At 48.7% G+C, this 21464-nt stretch overlaps 1 long non-coding RNA gene across 2 annotated transcripts in view; it reads left to right on the top strand.

Moving 5' to 3' along the window:
* LOC109436288 (uncharacterized) overlaps window positions 1-21464 on the top strand; it is a 107670-nt gene that overhangs the window by 68319 nt on the left and 17887 nt on the right. The window contains exon 3 of one of the 2 annotated variants that reach the window (XR_002136079.2): window positions 2205-3712. The exons of the other annotated variant lie outside the window; for it this stretch is intronic. This is a non-coding gene — a long non-coding RNA (uncharacterized LOC109436288). Of the gene's footprint in view, window positions 1-2204; window positions 3713-21464 lie in introns of those variants that run through there. 2 annotated transcript variants of the gene reach the window in all.

Here is a 21464-nt window from a genome sequence, read left to right as displayed (position 1 = left end):
TTCAGTGCTGTCTTTAAATTTAGTTGGGGTTCTTTATAACCTTTGCCTTGAAATGCAAGTCTGAAATGAAGGACTCAACTATGCATTGTTCTGTGACGATCTCTAGGTCACACCGTAAGATTCTTTCATATTGAAAAGTATCTTAAACATAGGCAGATTATTCCTAAAACAAAATCACATCTACTTTTTGGCTTTATGTATTCAGCATTTTTGGATATCTCATACAAATGGAATTATGTGATATCTGGCCCTTTATAACTGTCTTTTTTCACTCAGCATAATTTTTTTGAAGTTTGTTCACGTTGTAGCATGCATCAGAACTTCGTTCCTTTTTAGGGCTGAGTACCATTCTATTGTATGGACACACCACAGTTTGTTTATCCATCAGCTGATGGACATTTGGATATTTCCGTTTTTTTGGCAATTATGAATAATGCTTCTATGCATATTATCGCACATTTGTGTGTGACATATGTTTTTACTTCCCCTGGGTATATACCTAGCAGAGGAATTTCTGGGTCATATGGTAACTGTGTTTAACATTTGAGGAACTGTCAACTGTTTTTCAAAGTAGTTGCACCATTTTTTATTCCCATACGCCTAAACCATGCACGAGGGCTCCGATTTCTCCACATCCTCACCACTGGTGTTGCCTGTCCCTTGGATCCAGCCATCCTGGGCATGTGAAATGGTATCTCGTGGTTTTGACTTGTATTTACTGGATGCCTAACCATGGAGAGCGTCTTCTCACGTGCTTACTGGCTGTTTACATGTCTTCTTTGGGGAAACACCAAATCCTTTGCAAATTCTTTTTCTTTTTTTAAAGATTTTTTTATTGGGGAAGGGGAACAGGACTTTATTGGGGAACAGTGTGCACTTCCAGGACTTTTCCCAAGTCAAGTTGTTGTCCTTTCAATCTTAGTTGTGGAGGTGCTGCTCAGCTCCAGGTCCAGTTGCTGTTGTTAGTTGTAGGGGCGCATCCCACCATCCCTTGTGGGAGTCGAACCAGCAACCTTGTGGTTGAGAGCCCAATGGCCCATGTGGGGATCGAACCAGCAGCCTTCGGTGTTAGGAGCACGGAGCTCCAACCGCCTGAGCCATCTGGCCAGCCTCCTTTTGCTAAGTTTTTAATTGGGTTATTTGTCTTTTTATTTTTGAGTAGTAATAGTTCTTTATACATTCTAGATACAAGTCAGTTGTCAAATACCTGACTTGCAAAAATTTTCCCCCATGCTATAGCTAATCTTTTCATTTTTTGTCCAAGTCAAGTTGTCCTTTCAATCTTAGTTGTGGAGGGTGCTGTTCAGCTTCAAGTTGTTGTCCTTTCAGTCTTAGTTGTGGAGGGCGCACTCAGCTCCAGGTCCAGTTGCCATTTTCTAGTTGCAGGAGGCACAGCCCACCATCCCTTGCGGGAGTCGAGGAATCGAACTGGCAACCTTGTGGTTGAGAGCCCACAATCCAACCAACAGCCATCCGGGAGCTCAGCGGCAGTTCAGCTCAAGGTGCCGTGTTCAATCTTAGTTGCAGGGGGCAGAGCCCACCATCCCTTGCAAGACTCGAGGAATTGAACTGACAACCTTGTGGTTGAGAGCCCACTGCCCATGTGGGAATCGAACCGGCGGCCTTCGGAGTCAGGAGCATGGCGCTCCAACCACCTGAGCCACCAGGACGGCCCTCTTTTCATTTTTTTGATAGTGTCCTTTGAAGCACAAAAGTTTTAAATTTTGATGGAGGCCAATTTATCTGGTTTTTCTTTTTCTTGTGTTTTCTTTTGGCCTGCGCTTTTGGTGCCATAGCTAAGTGCCATTGCCTAATCTAAGGTCACAAAGGTTTAACCTATGTTTTCTTCTAAGGCTTTTCTAGTTTTGACTTTTATGATTAGATCATTAATCCGTTTAGAGGGTTTTCTTTTTTTTATGATGTGAGGTAGAGGTCCAACTTCATTCTCTTGCATGTGGACACCTAGTTGTCCCAACACCATTCACTGGGAAGACCCTTCCCATTGAGTTGCTTTGGCCCTTGCTGACAATCACATGGTTATAATTTAAAGGGCTCATCTTTAAACTTCTAGAACAAAACCTAGAAGCTCCTGATTCTGTCTCATTGGTCTGTATGTCTATCCTTCTGCCTTGGTTGCTGTAGCTTTGTAGTACGTTTTGAAATGGGGAGCTGTGAATCCTCCAACTTCATTTTTCTTTTTCCAGACTGTGTGGCTACCTGGGGCTCCTTGAGTCTCCGTATGGATGTTCACATCTGCTTGTCAATTTCTGCAACAGGAACCTGGAATTTTGAGATGGATTGCAGCAGAGCTGCAGATCAATTTGTGCAGTATTGGCAATAGTAAGCCTTTTGATACACGAACATTGGCTGTCTGTCCATTTATTTTGGGCTTTTTCACTTCTTTCAATGATGTTTTGTAGTTTTCAGTGTGCATGTCTTGCACTTTTAAGTTTATTCTTGAGTATTTTGATTTTTTTGATGAAGTTGTTTTCTTAATTTAAATTGGATCGCTCATTGTTAGCATATAGGAATGCAAGTGATTTTTCTATAGAGGGGGCCAAAAAATGTATACACATTTTCAGAAAGGAAAAAAACTGTATCAAAATTGTAATACTCAACATATACCGATAACAAAAGATGAATACAAGTCACGTTTGAACTTCTGTGATTACAAGAGGTGCTCAGAGTGGTTCCCATCAGCGTAATTTAATACAGTTTTTCTCCTTTCTTAAAATGTGTATACGTTTTTTTGGCACTCTCTGTATGTTGATGTTGTATCCTACAAACCTCTGTGTGTGTGTGTGTGTGTGTGTGTGTGTGTGTGTGTGTGTTCCTTAGGATTTCCTATATACAAAATAATGTGTTCTGTGAATAGAGATGGTTTTACTTCTTCCTGTCCAACCTGGTGCCCTTTATTTATTTTCCTTGCTTTATTACCCTGGCTAGAACTTCAGTGCAATATTGACTAGGAGTGGTGACTGTGGACACCTTCGCTTATTCCCAATCTTAGAGGAATGTCAGGCTTTCACTATTAAGTGTGATGTCAGCTGTGGGTTTTAGTACATGCCCTTTATCAGGTTGAGGGCATTCCCTTCTGTCCCACCCTGTGTAGAACTAAAGCATCTGTGAGTGGCTGATTTCCAGTAACTCTGAGCCCAGAGATGGAGCGAGAGCTGCTCACTGTTCAGAGCTGCCCTGGCCCTGGCCCCTGAACCAGCACAATTTCTATTTTTGTCCTACAGAGCATCTCAGATCACAGCTCATTTTAGACTCACTTCTCTGTCTCTGGAGTTGACTCCTGCTCTGGGGCCTGGATGGGCACAGAGACCACCCATCAGATCCCTTCCTAGGCACTGAGGGCAAAGAGCTCCTCCTCCAAGCGGGTCGTCTCGTGGGGAAGGGGGAACGTCCACTGTTCCAACAAAGACAAGCTCTGAATCCCATGTAGACTCAGCTGAGACCCCTCGATATTCATTCATTCTTCACATCCATACACCCATGTAGTAATTCCTTCATTTGTTACTTTAACAGATGTTTGTGGAATGACCACTGAGCCTGGCACTGCCATCCCAGCAGTGAGCAGTGGGGCACAGTGACCTGTGAGGCAGTGAGATGAGGGGGACTCCGTCGGTTCTGCTAATGAGACACAGGCTGGCAGGAAAGAGTGACCATGAGAGCAAGGCTATAGTTGAGAATTTATTTAGAGGTTTGCTGGCCGTGGGCCACTTCCAGGTGGACTCGGGCGCAGGCACTGGGCATGGGGGTGGGGGAGGCATGTGGAGGGGGGGAGCCCTTCTCTGGAACGGGCATGGGAGGGGCCCACTGCTTTCCCGCAGCAGCTGGGGGTGGGGGTCCTGAAGCAGGAGAGTCCGCTGTCCAGCACCTGGAGATGAAGCTCAAGGGTCAGCCATGGCCACGGTCACTGATGGGAAGCACAGGTCTTCAGATGCTGCTGATGGCTGTGCCAGACCCTCAGATCTTGCACTGGCAGCACACGGGGGCACAGCAGCTGGACTGGCAGCAGCAGGGTTTGCAGCAGCTGGACTGACAGCAGCAGGGTTTACAGCAGCAAATGGGGACACAGCAGCTGGACTGGCAGCCCCCACAGGAGCCACAGCCCCCCTTGCAGCCCCCACACGACCCACAGCCCCCCTTGCAGCCTCCACATGACCCACAGCCCCCTTTCCCACAGCTGGAGCAGGGACAGGCTGGCACACAGCAGCACACGGGCACACAGCAGCTGGAGCCACAGCCCCCCTGGCAGCCCCCACAAGAGCCACAGCCCCCCTTGCAGCCCCCACAGGAGCCACAGCCTCCACAGGAGCCACAGCCCCCCTTGCAGCCCCCACAGGAGCCACAGCCCCCCTTGCAGCCCCCACAGGAGCCACAGCCCCCCTTGCAACCCCCACAGGAGCCACAGCCCCCTTTGCAACAGCTGGAGCAGGGACAGGCTGGCACACAGCAGCATACGGGCACACAGCAGCTGGAGCCACAGCCCCCACAGCCGGAGCCACAGCCCCCGGAACAGCCACAGCAGCTCATGGTTCTGGTGGGTGAGGATGGAGCAGGTCAGAGGAGCAGGTAGAGAGGGAGGGGTTCAGGTGTGGTGGCTCCTGGGCCCGGGGCCTTTATAGCCCTGCCCGGTCAGGTGAGACGCTGGGTGCAGGGTCACTTCCTGTTTTGGTTCCTGTTTGTGCCGTGTCCCCGGGAATCTTTTCTGCACTAACACCCCGTCCTGTGCTTTCTCTGTGGCCGTCAGCTGCACCGGGGACCCCGTGTCTTTCTCAGGGAGCAGCAGCTTCCAGCATGTGGCCCCCTTGCCATCGCACTGCATGCGGACGCACACGCTCACTCGCAGGCTTGGTCTTGGGAACTGATCTGAGCCCGTGGCCCTGAGCACTGCTGTGAGATGTCATCTTTACAGCCACTTCTCCTGCCCTGGAGGAGCCCGGCCTCGTCTCCACCGCCGGGGCTGCTGCTTCTGGAGGGGCTGGGGCCTGAGGCTTCGGGGCTGGTCGTCAGGTTCCTTCCCAGGCAAGACTCCATGGAAGAGTCTGAGTACTGACTGAGTTGATGGTGTCAGGTGTTCACCCCAGGAATTTGCTGCGTGCCCTACGTACCTAGTGCTCCTGTCATAACAAAGATATTGCTTGTACCCCTTGCAGACCTCTTTGCGTGGTCCATCACCCAGGTGGCAGAGTTGACAGATAAAATTCAGGATGCCCTCGAAACCTGGATCTCAGATAGACAACAAATGCTTTTTAAGCTAAAGTAGGTCCCAAATGTGACAGTGTAAATACTCATAGGATGTCAGTGTTGTTCTTGCTGCGGCCACATGGTGTCGCCCATGAGTCCTCCCAGCAGCTGGACCTCAGTTGGGGCCCAGGAGGGGCTGTGCTGGGCGCAGGTGAGCGGCTTTGTCTCTTCCTCTCTGTTTCTCCGAGCCTCCGCCTGTCCATCCCCATAAGTTCTGTGAATTAACTAAAATCAACCACCTGCCTCACATTGCAATCCAGACAAGACATTCATTCTTAAACCATCTAAATGTGTGGTCCAGGCGGGGAAAAAGAAAAGGCCATTAAGAAAAAGTGAGAATGGCTTTTAAAAACACCGTAAACTTAGCTCTTATGTAAACACTCATGCCAGACAAACTCCATTGTTTGGGGACTAGGAATTTATTTCCTCAACCTATAAATAACTTTGTAAAGCAAGAAAGAGCATTCAAAGAACATAAAATTTATGGAAAAGTAAAAAAAAAAAAAAAAGTCACCCTCGCTAAGAAGAAATGAAAGCATAAATGAGACACCCCTTTCCACCTGTGAAATTCACACAGATTTCAAAATGAAAGGGCCCGCTCAGCGCTGTGAGGCTGCGTGTGAAGCAGCCAGAACTGGGAGCAATCTGGAGTTTTGAACAGCCGAATGGCGGAATTAACCAGGGCTAGTGTGTGCTAAGGAAGGTGAGGCCAGAAAATCCCTTTTCTCAGTTAAGCCCCTAATGACATGGATAAAAAGTCAGCAAAATCGCTATGTGGACAAAATTGAAAAGGAAATATATATAGCTGGGGAAGTAAGATGGAAGAAATAATCTGAACATTGCCGTTGTGAGCTGATGTCATGCAGGGTCTCTGGTCCCGCTCCCCGCACAAGAACGCAGGACATGGTGAGGCCAAAAAGGAACACCCACGGAGCCATAGATGGGGGAGTCAGACCACTATATTCTCTCTGGCAGCTGGGTTGGAGACACAGGAAGCAGGAGCCACACAATCCGCAACCCACCATACGCTTCTCTGCCAACCAACCTCTCTTGCTAACTGCAATCTACCGGGGTAACTGCAATCCACCTCTCTTCAATCCACAATCCGCAATCCACGCTTGCTAGCTTAGCCACAGCAGTTATATCAGTGGCAAAGCCTAACAGGTAACAGCTGATGGCCATCTAGTCACAGCTGACGGCCATCTACTACCTGAGCCAGCACCTTTCGACGTGAGGCCGAGAGCCTGGAAACTGCTCTCTGGGACTCTGTCCCCACACCTGAGATTACTGGTTATCCTACCTTCCCTACATTTCTGAGTTTCTTGTTTAGCACAGCCAACTTGTATTTTAAGAGTCGGAAGTAACATAAAAATGTGTGTGTTATTAACCATATTGGAGAGACTGTGGCCAGACTGGGGGTGTATTGATTGGGGGTGTGGTCTTGTAGAAAACCCGTCCTCTCCATGTCACCTGAGGAAAGTGGAGCAGGCAGGTGATCAGGGTAATTACAGGGTCCCACGCAATGAGGAAGATTTGGCCAGGCCCATGAGAATGGCTATCCAGCAACACAGTAAGCACGTGCCAGGAAATACCGCACACAGTGTGACGTGGGACCAGCTGCTCGCGACGTTCTGGCAGGGCTATAAAGGCCCCGGGCCCAGGAGCCACCACATCTGAACTCCTCCCTCTCAACCTGCTCCTCTGACCTGCTCCACCCTCACCCACCAGAACCATGAGCTGCTGTGGCTGTTCCGGGGGCTGTGGCTCCGGCTGCTGTGTGCCCGTGTGCTGCTGTGTGCCAGCCTGTCCCTGCTCCAGCTGTTGCAAAGGGGGCTGTGGCTCCTGTGGGGGCTGCAAGGGGGGCTGTGGCTCCTGTGGGGGCTGTAAGGGGGGCTGTGGCTCCTGTGGGGGCTGCAAAGGGGGCTGTGGCTCCTGTGGGGGCTGCAAGGGGGGCTGTGGCTCCTGTGGGGGCTGCAAGGGGGGCTGTGGCTCCTGTGGGGGCTGCAAGGGGGGCTGTGGCTCCTGTGGGGGCTGTGGCTCCAGCTGCTGTGTGCCCGTGTGCTGCTGTGTGCCAGCCTGTCCCTGCTCCAGCTGTGGCAAAGGGGGCTGTGGGTCGTGTGGTTCCTGTGGCTGCTGCCAGTCCAGCTGCTGTGTCCCCATTTGCTGCCAGTCCAGCTGCTGTAAACCCTGCTGCTGCCAGTCCAGCTGCTGCAAACCCTGCTGTGCCCCCGTGTGCTGTCAGTGCAAGATCTGAGATGCTGACCACAGATGGCAGGTGCTCCCTGGCCATCAGTAGCAACACACCCCGTCGCTCCCATGCACAGTTCTGTGTCCATCCTCTCCAGGAGAGGTGAGCCCGAGTCCTGAGGACCAGTGGAGCAGTCCTGCAGTTCCTGAGGGAGACGGGGGTCCCCCTCATGCTCTCTGAGCCATCAGGGCTTCACCACCACACTCACAACCCAGAATATCTTCGCCCATGCCCGCTGGACGCTGCCGTCTGCAGGCTCTTCGGGGGCTAAGCCCCAGAAAAGCCACCTCTCGTGCGCTGGATGAGGCACAGGGCTGTCCCAGCCGTCTTCCCTGCCCGCCCTCTTCTGCTCAGTGCTCATCTCCACAAACCTCCAGCTGGCACTGACCCGCCAGACCTGGGGGCCAGACCCACTAAACACCCCTCCCCCTCCCCTGACATCCCCCCTGACACCAGCTCACTCTGATCCTTGGTCTAGTAAATTCCACTCTGGACTCTAGGAGCCTCTGAATAAACAAATTCTCCCAGACAAGCCTTGTCTCCCTGTGGTTCTTTTCTGTCAGCCGTTCTCAAGGGGGGCTTTCAACCTTCCTGAATTCCGTGCGCTGCCGTCAGTGGGATTGAGACCCAGCCGTGCTGGTGGCATTTGCTAAAACGTAGGACATCAGGTCTTTTACTCTGGGCCTGACATCTCGGTACTTATCCAGAGGAAAGTACTTATCCACGAATGCTCACATATTCTGTGGACAAGCTTAGTTAACACAAAATTATGTAGAAGAAGACACAATTAGCGACCACCTAAAGGGAATGGCGGGACATGTCCTGGTACGTGTGAAACATTCTTTGGAGGACCTGCACACAGCCAGCACACACGCTGTGGGTCCTGTATAACCTGTCATTTTGTTCTTACGTCACAGGGGGAAAATCAGGACCGAAATGTTATATAAAACGTGATCACTATCACGTGTGCCCTAAAGATGGACGAGGCAGGTTTTGTTTAATATTTTTGTTTTATTTTTCATTTTAAAAATAAAAAGCTTTTGGGTGGCTGGTTGGCTCAGTGGTTGGAGCGCAGTGCTCATAACCCCAAGGTCGCTGGTTCGATTCCCACATGGGCCAGTGAGCTGCGCCCACCACCACTAGATTGAAAACAACGACTTTACTTGGAGCAGATGGGTCCTGGAAAAACACACTGTTCCCCAATATTCCCCAATAAATTTCTTTTTAATTAGAAAGTTTTTAAAAATATGCAAATGTGGAACCCTGCGAGCATTCTTTATTCTGAAGTGGGTGGTAGGTACACAGGTTCAAAGACTCAGTGAGCTGTAAACTTTTGAGGCCAGCACGCTTTCCCACCTCAAATCCAAAGCAAAAGGCAAATATGAGAGTAAATCATGCAGATACTCTTAAGTCAGACATGAAGAATTCGGTCGCATCAAGCCCCATGTTGGACATCACGGGGAACAAAAAAAATGGACAATAAAAGCTTGTCTGGTTTATCCGATATGGGACCGTGACAGAAGCCGGCGCTGTGGTCCTCAGCGAGAGGAGGCCCTCTGGTTACATTCCCCAAGGCACTGCCCCTCCAAGTCCTGTCAGCATTGGCAACACCAAAGAAAAGCTGGGATGCTTTTCATGAGGACGCTAAAAGCTTTTCCACAAGCTCAAAGTCAGGAGAACCTTTGGAGGGACCATGGTGGCGCTGCCAGGAAGCCTGGCAGGAACTCAGGAGTCTGCAGGCCGATCCCCGTGGGGCAGCAGAGTTGGGGCTGTGCAGGCAGGATGCCTGTGGTCCTGGGGCAAGCCTGGTGCCCCTGTGCACCAGCAACACTGACCGGCGTCACTCGTGGGCACCCACTCAGCCAGCTGAGACCGTGGGCAGGCATAGTGGGTAGGGATGCCGTAAGCCCCGAGCCACCACCGGCCAAAGAAGAGGCCCCTTCGTCCTCCAGCTCTGACGCCGCCACGGTGAGGGCCGTGTGAGCCAAACGCTGACCAGGAATGGAACGTGACGGAAAGCCGTTCTGAGGTGAACACGTAAAAGGACACCAGAGTTGGTGCCAGTGAAAATGGTGCCAAAGGGAACTCTGAGGGCCCAGTCTTTCACAGAACCACCAAGGAATGGGCGCAAGCTGTCAGAATCAACTTGTATCGGAACTTCGGAAAGTACACAGAGTTCTCAGCGGCCAGTGAATGCTTAATCAATAAAGGTGTGGGACACACAGGAGGAGCTCTTGTACTAGGAGGGTGGGGATTTTAACGTGCCTTTGCCCAGCACCACTACCCAGCTCCGTAACCGCATGTGGAATTGATGAATTACACGGTGGCTCCACTTTTATTTTCTTGAGGCAGCTCCACACTGTTCCCCAAGGAGGCTGCACTGTTCACCTCCCACCAACACTGCACACGGTCCCCTTTCCTCCACGGCCTCACCACACTTGTTATCTCTTGTCTTTGGTAACAGCCATCGTAACAGGAGTGAGGTGGCATCTCACTGTGGTTTTGATTTGCATTTCCCCGATGATTAGTGACATTGAGAATCTTTTCATGTACTTGTTGGTTTGCTCAACTCATTTTGACAAGTGTGCAAGCACCATCTAATGGGGAAAGAAAAGTCTTTTCAACAAATGGCACTGGGACAACTGCACACCCACAAGCCAAAGAATGAAATTGGACCCTTACTTCACACCTTATACAAAAATTCACTCAAAATAGACCAAAGACTTAAATTTAAGAGCTAAAACAAGGAAATTTTTAGAAAGATCATAGTGTAAATCTTCATAACCTTGCATAGGTTATGTGACACATTCTTAGATGTGACACCAAAAGTACAAACATCAAAAGAAAAATAGATAAATTGGACTTCATCAAAATTCAAATCTTTGTGCTTCAAAGACTACCACTATGAAAGTGAAAACACAACACAGCTTGGGAGACAATGTTTGCAAATCATGTCTGACAATTGATTTGCATCTAGAATGTATAAAAAATCCTTGCACTCAATAGTCAAAAGAGAAATAACCCAGTTTTAAAAAATGGGGAAGGATTTGAATAGACATGTCTCTGAAGATACGTAAGTGGCTAATAGAGCATGAAAAGGTGCCCATCAGCATTCGACATTAAGGAAACACACATCAAAACCCTGAGGTTCCACTGCACAGCTCTCAGGGTGGCTATTGATCTATTGACCAAGTTCGTGTGTATAACGGGACCGACAGAACGGAGGCCGCCCGTGGCCCCGCCCACCTCACAGGCCTAAACCTGATTCAGCTTGCACTTGCGGGAAACACCTGTCAAGGCCACTGCACACACACCAGTCAGTCCCAGATCACCTCACCCTAGAGAACGGGACCTGCTGCACCCTAAGGACATCCCAACTTCCTCGCCAGCCCCGCCCTGCGTCTGTGTTGCCTCTTCTAGCTCCCTGTAAAGTTCACCCTTGCCCCAAATCCCTTCAGGACAATGTCCCACTGCTTGTGAGGCACTGCACTCCCCAACCCATAGGTTGGTTTCCTTTGAATAAAGGACATCATCAAACTCAATGTTACATTGTATTATTTTTGTCATTTGACACTACTATGCAAAAAAAATGGACAATAACAAGGGTCGGTGAGGATGTGGAGAAACTGGAGCGCTGTGTGTTGCTGGTGGGAATGTAAAACTGTGTAGCCACCAGAAAAAATAGCCTGGCAGTTCCTCAAAACGTTAAACATACAGTTACCATATGACCCAGCATTTCTACTCCTAGATATCTACCCAAGAGAAGTGAAAACATGTCCACACAAAAGCTTTACATAAATGCTCATGGCAGCATTATTCATATCAACCAAAAAGTGAAAACAACCAAATGTCCATAAATTGATAAATGCATAAATAAAGTATGATATATCCTCAAATGGAATATTGTTCAGCAATAAAAAGCAATCAAAGTCCTAATACATGGTACAACTTCAAAACATTAACCTAAGTGAAAGAGACCAGTCACAAAAGGCCACATATTATATAATTCCATTTATGCAAAATGTCCACAGGCAAATCCATAGAGACAGAAAGTGAATTGGTGGATGCCTGGTCCTTGGGTAGAAAGAAAGCGGAAGTAAATGAGTGACTGATGAGGATTACAAGTTTCCTTTGGTGGATGATGAAATATTCTAAAATTAAAATGTGATGATGGTTGTGAACATACCAAAACCACTGAATTGTACCCTTTAAACGGGGAGTTTTAAAAACAGCTTTAGCAACGTAAATCTAGGAATGTAAAAAAGTATTCATACATCGAGAACAAGATTTTTTAAGCAAGCAAGGTATAAACACTTGAAAATCAACTACATAATGCATCACAATAACAAAAAACAGGAGAAATATTCTACGATTATTTAAATGAATACAGAAAAAGGACTTAAAATCTTCAATCTTCAACACACATTCATGATTTTAAAAAGAAACAAATTGCAATATAGGGGTAAATGAGGACTTACTGAGTCAGACGGGGCTAAATAAAAAAACAACAAAAAGACGTTCGTCAAACATCAGACTTAGTAGTGGAATATTTGCCCTTGTGTTTGTGAACAATAATTTTCACTATCACTGTTGCTATTTCTCATTGTTCTGAAGGAGCCAATGCAAGAAATGATTTAAAAATTAAAGTTTTGAGAGTTAGGAAAGATGAAATAAAATAGGTCCACATGACTGTGCACGTAGAAACCCAAGGAAGCAGCAGATACACTATTAAATTTATTAAAATTATTACTGATAATAGGCCATTTGAATGGGCCTAAATCTATTAAAGCAAGTGAATCAATAATTAATAACCTTTCAAAACAGAAAGCATCAGGCCCAGATGGGTACACTGGTGAATTCTACCAAACATTTAAGGAAGAATTTATACCAATTATCTACAATCTCTTCCAGAAGATACAAGCAGAGGGAACACATCTTAAGACATTCTACGAGACCAACATTGCCTTAATACCAAAAACAAAGTCATTGCTAGAAAATAAAACTACAGACCAATCTGTCTCACAAATATAGACGTAAATTGTTAAAAATATATATATTAATAAATCAAATCCCAAAATGTATAAAAAGAATTATACACTATGACAACATGGGGTTTATCGCAAGGCTCGTTCAATACTCAAAAATGAACTAATGTAATACATCCCACCAAGTGACTAAAGAAGAGAAATGACATCATCATATCAATAGATGTAGAAAAAGCACTTGACAAAGTCGAACGCCCATTCATGATAAACAAGGAGGAGGGAGGAAGTTCCGCAACCTGATAAAGAACGTCTACAAGGAAACTTAGCACTAACATCATACTCACTGGTGAGGAGCTCAGAGCTTTCCCACTAAGATCAGAAACAAGGCAAAGATGTCCACACTCACCACTATTTCCAACATTGTACCGGAAGTACTAGCTAATGTGATAAGACAAGAAAAGGAAATAAAAAGATACAGATTGGGAAGGAAGGAATAAAACTCTTTGTTCATAGATGACATGATCCTCTGTGTAAAAAACTCTAAAGAATCAACAAGAAAAAAATCGTGGAACTTATAAGTGTCACAGTGAGGCCGCAGGCTACAAGGTTAATACAGGAAAGTCAATCACTCTTCTCTGTATCTGCATGAAATAGTGGGATTTGAAATTAAAAACACAACATCACCTTCATTAGCTCCCCCAAAAGTGAAATAATTAGGTATAAACCTAACAAAAAAATACAAAATCTATATGAGGAATATTACAAAATGTGGGGAAAGATATAAAATAAAAAATAAAAATATAGAGAGATATCCCACGTTCATGAATAAGGAGACACAAATTGTCAAGCGATCAGATTTCTCAACTTGACCCACAGGTTCAGTGTGATCTCAACCAAATCCCAGCACCTTATTTTGTGGATATTGACAAACTTGTTCTGGAGTTTTATGGATGCAAAAGACCCAGGACAGCTGACACAATATTGAAGAAAAGAACGAATAAAGTTGGAGGACTGACACTACCACTACCCAAATTGAAGGCTGACTAGAAAGCTGCAGGAATTGAGACAGTGTGGTATTGATGAAAGAACAGACAAACAGGTCAGTGGAACAGAATGGAGAGCCCGGAAATAGTCCCACACAAATATAGACTGACCTTTGACAAAGGAGAGAAATCAGTACAATGGAGTAAAGCAGTCTCTTCAACATAGGGGGCTGAACGACCTCCATATGGGATAACCTACGTGTAGGCCTTACATCCTTCACGAAAGTTAACTCTAAACGAAGCATAGGCCTACATGAAACACAAAACCATGAAACTCCTACAAGCCGACATGTGAGGAAACCTACGTATCCTTGGGGACGGCAATGACTTTTTACATAAACACCAAAGGCACGATCCATGAAAGAAATAATCGAGCAGATGGACTTCATTAAAGTTGAAAACTTCTCCTCTGCAAAACCAATGTCAACAGAATGACAAAATAAGCCACAGACTGGGAGAAATATTTGCAAAAGACACATCTGATAAAGAACTACTATTCAAAAATATAAAAAGAACACCTAAAACTGAACAATAAGAAAATAAACAACCCAACTTAATAATGAGCAAAAGACCTGAATAGACACCTCACTAAGAGACGCAGACGGCAAGCAAGCATATGCAAAGATTTCAACACCATATGCCATTATGTAAATGCAAGTTGAAACAACAGTGAGGTACCACTGCACACTATGAGAATGGCCAAAATCTGGAACACGGAAGACACCAAGTGCTGGGAGGACGTGGAGCCATAGGAACTCCCACCCACGGTCGGGGCGAGGGGGGGGCTGTAAGGGGGGAGTGGGGGCGGAGGGGCCCGGGGGGCAGATGACACAGCCACTTTGGAGGACAGGGTGTGGTTTCTTACAAAACTTAACATACTCTTACCCTGTGGTGCAGCAATCACGCTCTTCGTATTTATACAAATGAATTGAAAACTTATGTCCACACAAAAACCTGTGTATGAATGCTCATAGCAGCTTTATTCACAGCTGCCAAGACTTGAAAGCAATCAAGACGTCCTTCAGTAGGTGATGGATGAATAAACTGTGGGACATCCAGATAACGGAATATTATTAACACTAAAAAATAAAAATAAAAAAGAGCTACCAAGCCACAAAAGACATGGAGGAACCTTAAATGCATATTCCTAAGTGAAAGAAACCAGTCTGAGAAGGCTACATTCTGTGTGATCCCAACTCTATGACATTCTGGAAAAGGCAAAACTATGGGGACAGTGAAAAGTTCAGTGGTTGTCAGAGGTTGGGGGAGGGGTGAACAGATGGAGCAGAGAGGTTCTTAGGGCATTGGGACTGCTCTGTGTGATGTCATAATGGTGGATACATGTCATTACACATTTATCCAAACACACAGAATGTGCAACAGAAGGAACGAGCCCTGATGTCAACTATGAACACAGTTGGGTGATGATGACATGTCAGCTCTTTGATTAAAACAAGTGTGCCCTCTGGTGGAAGGTCCAATATGGTAGAATAGTGGGAGGTGGGTGTGTGGGAGACGGGGTTATTTGGGAACTCTCTGGACTTTCCATTCAGTTTTTCTGTAAACCTGAAGCTGCTCTAAAAAATAAAGTTTATTAATTTAAGAAAATATTTCTTAGCATAATTAACAAAATTGATGGATACAGGATAAATATACAGGCACAGTTTTGTTTCTGTATGTCAACAATGAACAATTCGAAAATAAATTTTACAAAAAAAATGCAATAATTCCCCCAAATCAAATCTTTAGTAGCAAATTTAGGATAGGATGCACAAATTTCCACACAGAAAATTTAAAAATGTCAGTGAGAGAAATTAAGGAAATAGTTAGAAATTGCAGGACATACAATATTCATGGACTGAAATTCGTATTGAAAAAGGTCAAGTATTGCAAATTTTTCTACACATTCCAGGTGAATTTAATACTCACAGGAGAGTGTGACATCACAGATGAACAAATATACCAGTGTAACTGAGGGCCATCCCAGGGACAGACCCCCACACACATGGAAACATGACTAATAGCACAGATGACACTGAGAAAGAATCTTTTGATGAATGATGCTGGTTCAATGGAAAACATGAAACTTGACACCTACTTCACCCGAACATAAAAACATTTACCAATAGATGGCCGATCTAAGTGTGAGCGTAAAACAATCTTCTGGAAGATAGCACTGGAGAATGTCTTCACAAATTGTCAATAGAGAAAGACTTCTTTAATCAGAACATAGAAAGCACTAACAATAAGATAAAAGACTGATAAATTAGACTACATGGAAATTAAAAATTTTATTCATCCAAAGATGCTGCTAAGAGAATAAACCAACAGGTAAGAGAAGGTCCAAGATGGTGGAATAGAAACAAACAAACAAATACATAAATTTTTTCAAGGAGAGGATAACCAACAGGTAAGAGATTCCAATACAATGGAATAGAAATTAATTCATCAATTAATTAACTAAAAATTTAAAAACAGAGAACCAGGACAGATTTAAAGGAAAGTACGAGCAACAAGACATGTGCTCGTGTCCAAAAGAATAAAGACCTCCTGCAAATGAATCAGGAAGTAAAGACACTGAAGAGAAAAAGGACAAGAGATTTAAACAGTGCCCCTCAAAGGCAGGTACCGAGCAGTGGAACCTACGAGAAGGCTCCACTGCCACCAGGGAAATGCTCATTAAAACCGCAGTTACATATGGGCAGAAACATACGAAAATGGCTGACGTAAAAAAGAACTGACAGGGCCCAGTGGATGTGAGCAGGAGCTCTGAGGGGAGCGTGAGCGTGTTCACAGAGACCCGTGTCCACGACACGTAAGGACACCTACCCCACACCTCGCACGCCACTCCTGGGTGTATGCAGAGGGTATGCGAATGTGACTAACAGACCGGAACAAGCAGGGACAGCACAGCTTCCCACCGAAACGGGAAACCATGCAAATATTCACCAAAAGTGGAACTGCTGGGCGGCCGAACGGCTGTTGGTTAGAGCGCGAGCTCTGAGCAACAGGGCTGCCACTTCGATTCCCACATGGGCCACTGTGAAGTGCGCCCTCCACAACTGCAGACAACAAGCTGCCACTGAGCTTCCGGAGGGGCGGCCAGATGGCTCAGGTGGTTAGAGCGTGAGCTCTCAACAAGGTTGCTGGTTCAATTCCCACATGGGATGGTGGCCTGAACTCCTGCATCTAAGATTGAAAACGCAACTGGACTTGGAGCTGAGCTACGCCCTCCACAACTAGATTGACGGACAACGACTTGGAGCTGATGGGCCCTGGAGAAGCACACTGCTCCCCAATAAAATCTTAAAAAATTAAAAAAGTGGAACTGCGAATGAATCCTGAGGAGAAAGATGGTACCAAAATGAGAATGAACGAATTCACACTCCAGACAGAAGCATGATGACTTCACAACTGTGATGTGAAACGAAAGGAGAACAATTCAAAGAGCATGTGCCACATAGCTCCATCCACCTGAGGTTCGGAACAGGAGAGCTGGTGGAAGTGTCCGGGAGGCAGAGGGCTTGGGCGCAGGTGCAAGGAGCACCTGCAGGTGAGGGAGGGCCTGGCCTTCACCTGGGGCCCTGTGCAAGCACAGCACACACCTAAGAACTGCAGGTAGCCCATTCCTAGGAAACCCCCAAAACGCTAAGAATCCCGGAAGTTACTTTCCAATAATAACAACAAATCAAACAGGGAAGAGGTTAAATTTAGAAACATGAGAAAGAGGATGGTAGACAGAGCCAATGGGAGACCAGGGACCAGAAGTACACACACACACACACACCCATGTGCCCAGGGAAAGTGGCACAAGCAGGAACCAGGAAGGACCATGCACCTAGCATCTCACCTGACCGGGCAGGGCTATAAAGGCCCCGGGCCCAGGAGCCACCACACCTGAACTCCTCCCTCTCTACCTGTTCCTCTGACCTGCTCCACCCTCACCCACCAGAACCATGAGCTGCTGTGGCTGTTCCGGGGGCTGTGGCTCCGGCTGCTGTGTGCCCGTGTGCTGCTGTGTGCCAGTCTGTCCCTGCTCCAGCTGTTGCAAAGGGGGCTGTGGCTCCTGTGGGGGCTGCAAGGGGGGCTGTGGCTCCTGTGGGGGCTGTAAGGGGGGCTGTGGCTCCTGTGGGGGCTGCAAGGGGGGCTGTGGCTCCTGTGGGGGCTGCAAGGGGGGCTGTGGCTCCTGTGGGGGCTGTAAGGGGGGCTGTGGGTCATGTGGTGGCTGCCAGGGAAGCTGTGGCTCCTGTGGTTGTTGCCAGTCCAGCTGCTGTGTCCCCATTTGCTGCCAGTCCAGCTGTTGCAAACCCTGCTGCTGCCAGTCCAGCTGTTGTATCCCCATTTGCTGCCAGTCCAGCTGCTGCAAACCCTGCTGTTCCCAGTCCAGCTGCTGTGCCCCCGTTTGCTGCCAGTGCAAGATCTGAGGGTTTGGCACAGACCTCCGGTGGCCTGTGTGTATGCAGGGGCCCAGGCTGCCCAACCCTGTGCTCTGGCTCTTTGACTTCACCCCTCCATGACAGCATGTGCTGACTTCATCGTCTCAATGCGTGAGCTTCTGAACAAATCACCGGATAGAGAGAACCCGGACCACCTTGGTCCGCCTGGACTCCTCTGGCTCATCACCGCCTTTTGTCCTGGACTGACCATCCATGCCTCCAACCTCATCTAACACCACGCCTGGCCCACAGAGGCCGTGGGGCAGTTCACCGCCTGGGGCCCTGAGCACTGCCCCTCATCTCAGGCCTTCGACCAACCCTCAGATTTCTCTGTGTATCAAGACCTCATCCTGGGTCCCTGAAATAAAGTCCAAAAGTACAGTCCCCTCTGTCCCTGGTGTCTTTCATGCTATAAACTCATGTGTGTGGTGTTCTGCTCGTGTCAGGCTCCGAGGACAAAGAGCAGAATGAAGCCAGGCTGGCGTTCTAGAGCACGAGTGGGGGGAGGTGGCCCAGAGGGACATGTGGTGACTGACAGTAGTGGGAGGTGGTGGCCGCTGGCGAGGCAGTCTGCGGGAGGGCGCATTTCCGAGGCTGCTACTGTTCAGATGCAGGATGACAGGCCCGGGACATTGAGGATCGATTGGGGTGGCATTTCAGGCAGGAAAGAAGCTTCTGAGAAACGTGGAGCTGGAGGGAGTCTGTGCAGATGGTTAAGGGGCTGGGGTTTCATTCCGAAGGTAACGGGGCCTCTGAGAAAGACCAGTGGTATCGCCGCGACTTCTCTCATCCTGACTGAGTGATGAAGGCAGTGTCAGGGGTGTGTCCCCCCATTCCTGGGTTGACGTCCTCACCCCCAGCACCTCCGAGGGCAGCCTGACGTGGAAAGAGGGTTGTGGCAGATGATTAAGATGAGGAGACACCGGAGCAGGGCAGGCCCTGATCCATGTGACTGTCCTATGAGTGGGGAACTGTGGACCCAGACTCGCACGCAGGGGGAACGCCACGTGAACACGAAGGCAGAGACAGGCTGATGCGTCTACAAGGCCAGGAGCCCTGGATCGCCGGGGACCCCCAGGAGCTGGGGACGGGCCCGGACCAGATGCCCCCTCGCGGCCTGGGAAGGGACCAGCCCAACTGACACCTGGGGCTCAGACTACCGGCCCCCAGGACTGGGGACAGCAGACCACCTGGTCTGTGGTGCCTTGTTACCACCGCCCCAGAAACGGATACAGCCCAGTATTATGAAGCGAAAGACATTTAAAGTCGAAATTAGGAACTTATGTAATAAATAGCAGATCTAGAGGCCAGACCTCCTGGGAGGATTCCCCGAAGTCCAAAGGGCTGCCCCACAGGGGACGTCTGGCCTTGGAGGCCGTCGTGGGATCCTGAGCTCCCAAGTGCCAGTTGTGACCTTGGTCCAGACACCGGGAGCCACCGGCGGCTGTTGGTCTGGCCAGCTCATCCCCAGCCACTTCTCGACGCCCATAGGTTGGTGACAGCACTGGGGTGACGGTCCACTTCCCTCTCACCCAGGACATGGGGAATGGACGCAGGCAGGCTGTTACAGACCCTGTACCCAGCCGGTGGGAGGAGCCTCCAGACTGCTGGGGGCTGGCGAGAGTGACGTGGGGCGGAGCAGGGGCAGGAACTCATGCGCCTGCGACCTAGAATTGGTGTTAGCTTCCGGCTCTGTTGTGCAAGAAGGCAGCGAGAAGAGGGGGCGTGGACACCCTGTGAGCCCCACCGTAGGCCCTGAGAGCAGGGTATCCCCCATCCCTGCCTCGCTTCCTACTTGGCTGCAGGGTCCCCCAGAAGTCTGCCCTTCACCCCAGATTACTTTGTGGGTATTGGGCCTCTGCAGAGACTCGACTGCACCTTCCTTGGGCTCCGTGCCATCGATGCCTGCTGGTTCCAGCCCCCACCTGCGCCGGCCTCAGTGCCCCTGCCCCCGCAGCTGCCCTTCCCCCCCTTCCCTCCTTCCCGGCAGCTTCCCTCTCTCCTCCACCTCTCTGGACACCTCTGCACCCCACATCTGCCCAGCCCAGCGTCGGATCCCCTCCAACCCACACCGCGTTGCCATGTGTCCCCGCATCAGATCGTGACACCGCTTCCATCCATCCACGTAGAAGTCTCTAGGACACGTGCACAGGACAAGTGGTGGGTTGTAGCTACCACTTGAACAGGAAACAGAGGTTTAACAGGAAACAGAGAGAGGGGCCGCATCGGTGGGAACAGGCGCAGCTTCAGGGAACGGAAGGAAATGACAGGGACTGAACAGTGACCCTCCGCTCTCCTGTGGAAAAGCAGTGTAGGCGAGGCCAGCCAGGTGAGGATGAAACAGCACAGGAACTGCAAGGAGACCTGAGGCTGGGTGTGTGGGCCAGAGCAGGGCCGGGGAACCAAGAGGGGGCTTCGCTGCTCTGAAAAATAAAGTCCACCAACCAGACAGACAGTGGAGGAAACAGTGCCAACAGTAGGAGGAAAATGTGGAATTACACTCAAGGAAATTTTTTAAAATTAACATGCTTATTTTGGGGCAAGTAAAAAAAAAAATTAATAACATGGCTAAAAAGGAAGACTTTCCTAGGAATGCATTTATTGCCATTGCAGTAAGTGACCCCGGAGAACGGAATATCTAACAGCAACAACCGCAGAAGCACCTGGAAGGCGGTGAGCTTCTCACAGAAGGGAGGCGGCCTGGCTGGGTCCCACCAATCCCTTGGCGACCAAACGCGCGAGGATTAACCTCAGAGCGCAAGACAGCCAGGCTCCCAGAGGCCAAAGGCACCGGATGCGGGAACCTGACAGAAGTGGGACAACACACTAACAGCCTGTCTCACCCGGCGTGACAGCGCCTACGTGCTGAATAAAAATACTGGCAAATCGGGCCCAGCGTCGCATTTACACAGTAACATATCATGGCAATAAAAATAATTCGTGCCAGGAACGCAAATGGACCGAATATTGATAAATACATTAGAACGCTTCGCCACACTGATGGAAGGGGACAAAGTCATCTGATGACCTCCACGTTCCCGAAAAGACATTGATAAAAGTCACCGATACTCCATAAGCAGCAATCAAATAGCAATCGATGGAGCGTCCTGAAGAGGGTGTAAACATGTACACGTGCGTGTTCGTGTTTTCCGTGAATACGCAGGTCCGAATCTACAGGAGCGTCTCTGGAAGAGAATGGCTTATGATTAGGGACTTCGGGTGACTCTTGTCAGAGCTCAGGGACCAGAGAGGGCGAGTTGGGGAAGGGGTGTCCTCCACGGCTGATGCTTCCCGCCCCTCAGAGCCCCCTCAGCGCCCCCCTCCACCCCCAACCCCCTCCCCCCTCCTTGGAGCCCCGCCCCCTCGCCGAGCTCCTCTCCAATCAAACAGACCCACGTGTGTCCCTTCCTAAGTCTCCCTTCCCCGCTGAGAAGACGGATCAGTAAATTTTGGGCAGAAAGAAGGAATATAAGTAGTTGTCTTGCACGTGGAGTGT

Source organism: Rhinolophus sinicus, linkage group LG06 (genome assembly GCF_036562045.2).
Source record: "Rhinolophus sinicus isolate RSC01 linkage group LG06, ASM3656204v1, whole genome shotgun sequence".
Classification (NCBI taxonomy): domain Eukaryota; kingdom Metazoa; phylum Chordata; class Mammalia; order Chiroptera; family Rhinolophidae; genus Rhinolophus; species Rhinolophus sinicus.
The sequence above is the reverse complement of the archived record's forward strand: the minus strand, read 5'-3'. Positions and strand labels throughout refer to the sequence as shown.